Here is a 2,580-nt window from a genome sequence, read left to right on the forward strand (position 1 = left end):
AGTTTAAAGTTGAAGAGTCTTTGAATCATTATTTTGACATTTGATGGAACAGGGTGGTGGAGATTCTTAGTATCAAGCTAATGCATGCTGGAGAGGCTCAGGCGTGAATCAAGTGGCTGTATTCCAGCAGAGCAGCACTAGCACCCAGAACTCACACAACCACAGGCCAGTGCCAAGGCAAAAATGGTAAGAAAACTTCCTAGAAAAACAGGCAGCAATTCCACTTTTGCAGTAACATGGCCTTGCAAAAAGGCCCTCACAGACCCTGTCCACTTCAGAAACCAGGTAATTGAGGTGAGCTCTGTGCAAACAACTAGAAGCAAATGTGTTCCTGCCCTGGAGGCAGGATACCTGCCCACAAGGGCTAAACCATACTGGCTAATGCTTTGTTTTCCAGTCAGCTGTCATCACAATTCAATTCCCACATCTACATAATGTGGGTTTCTACTTTCACACAGACAGAGGTAGGGCCAGATCCCGAGCTCCCTCTAATGTAGGAATAAAGAGGGCGGTGAGATCTAGGTCAGAACATTTTAAAAAATCTCTTTCATCAGAGCTGTCCATTCCAATACAGTTGAAGTTACTTTGGAGAGATCTTGCTTTCACTGTGGCTTCTATTCTTTCTGTGCAAAAAGTAAGAAGAAAAAAGAGGTAAAATAAATTTTTCCTAAAGAGTTATAACCCCCCCACCTTAACTCATGTACTCTAATAGTTGCACAAATGACAAAAAATAGTATTTTGAGACAGAGAATGCAGTAAAACTATCTCAGATACCTCCACTACATACATTAATTTGCAATCTGAAAGCAAAGCATTCTTTTACAACCATTTAATTAGATAAGTTCGAACTGGTTTCCTTCTCCTCTATTCCAACAGCAAAAGTGAAATACAGCAGGTACCTGTCAGCTGAATCTCTGCCCAAAACTCCCAACCACCACTACTGCCACCTGAAGACAATAAAGCTCACGTAGAAAAGGTAAGGAAAAGGGTTTTCTCTTCCCTCTCCCTGAAGCTACTCAAGACAGCAAAAACTTTTCAAATTGGTTCTCCTTCAGCTAGCTGTGCGTGTTTCATACCCCGTCCCTAAGGGAATGGTGAGGGGGAAGGAAGGAGAGAGAGAGAGGGAGGGAGGGAGTAAGGACACCCGATGAGTGTCTGAAGATTAAAACTATGGCAGCAGTCTGATAAAATCTTTTCATACAAAATATTCTCAGACATTTCTCAGACCTAACACAGGCATTGAATATTGTCTCCACAATAGGATTTCTTTAGTGATAACTAATATAAAGGGATATATAGCCACACAGCCAGTCCAGGAAAACCGATTCAGACTAAATGATCTTGGAAAGCTATTTATCAATATTTACCCTATTAAGAAAAAAAAGCACAACAAGTGCTTAGTTACATACAACAGTTCCCATAGCACATTCCCTTTCAGATGCACTATATATGCTGACAAGATGTAGGAAGACAAATCTGGCATCTGTTTGATAAAACTTAGGTTGCAAACTCAAATATATCAACCAAGGTTAAGACACCTTGGGGTTTGGTGCAACAGAAACACAACTGGAGAAGTACAAGCCAGAATGCCCCCAGTGCTTTCTCTGCCATTTTTGTAACATCTGTGTTTACTTTACAAGCGTAACAAACTTTTGGATACAGGTCAGCCCCAGCTCTGCTTAAAGTGATTTATTGTCTTCTCTCTGGCAATACGAAAATGACAACACATATGACTGAGAGAGATATCTTGTCAGGAAGATTAATATCAAACTTTGTTTCAGGTTTTCAGAAACAGGGCAGCAGTAGGCACCATCATTTTCAGTGAGTTTTGTGCTCACATGTGACAGAGCTCAGCGCTGGTGATCCCATAACTTCCTCTCTTTCTCCTGCTGGATTATCTTTTCCAACAGCAGTTAACAGCCAGTGGATACTGACAAGACCTGATAAGACAGAGTCATATGTGCTAGCCACAGCACTAGATGGGTGTGCTCTGGGCTGGACTAGTAGTAGTCAGCCACTGGACATTTGATCCCCTATGAGAATCAGAAGAAGAGCAGCAAAAAGCTCTAGACTTCTATATACACACAATGTAAGTGAAATCTCAAAAATTAACCATGAGTCTTCTAATAAGTGACAGACGAGAGATTGGGATGGGAGCCTGTACCTTTCCTGAGCACAGGGTGCAGCCCTGGCATGTTTCTTTTCTGCAAGAACTGTTGCTACCCCCACCAACACGGAGAGCTTTCAGCAGAGGGGCTGCTGCAGGACTCAGGCTGAAATTGCTGTTTCTGCATGCAGGATTCCCCTCATCCCCATACCTATCAAGTCAGGCTTTTGCAGCTCCTTGTCCCTTCTGAGAGCTGGTCGAGTCCCCACAGGCACCCAGTTCACCTGTCTGAAAGATCTTACCCCTCCAGCTCTCAGGAGGAGAGAGGTGCAAGTTTACCCTCTCACCATTTTCTGCCTTAAGGGCTGGAGAGACCTGCTCACACTCAGAGAATGACAGATCAGCCCCAGTTTCTAAGTGGTTTATACTCAGAAATACCTTGTAATCGCAAGATATTTAGCCAGGATTTAAAT

At 42.9% G+C, this 2,580-nt stretch overlaps 1 protein-coding gene across 1 annotated transcript in view; it reads right to left on the minus strand.

Moving 5' to 3' along the window:
- The window catches only part of LOC114059511 (p53 apoptosis effector related to PMP-22-like), a 15,183-nt gene that overhangs the window by 7,522 nt on the left and 5,081 nt on the right, over positions 1–2,580 (minus strand). The window lies entirely within an intron of this gene.

Source organism: Empidonax traillii, unplaced genomic scaffold (genome assembly GCF_003031625.1).
Source record: "Empidonax traillii isolate 1590-97213 ecotype Southwest subspecies unplaced genomic scaffold, ASM303162v1 scaffold229:size1690559, whole genome shotgun sequence".
Lineage (NCBI taxonomy): Eukaryota > Metazoa > Chordata > Aves > Passeriformes > Tyrannidae > Empidonax > Empidonax traillii.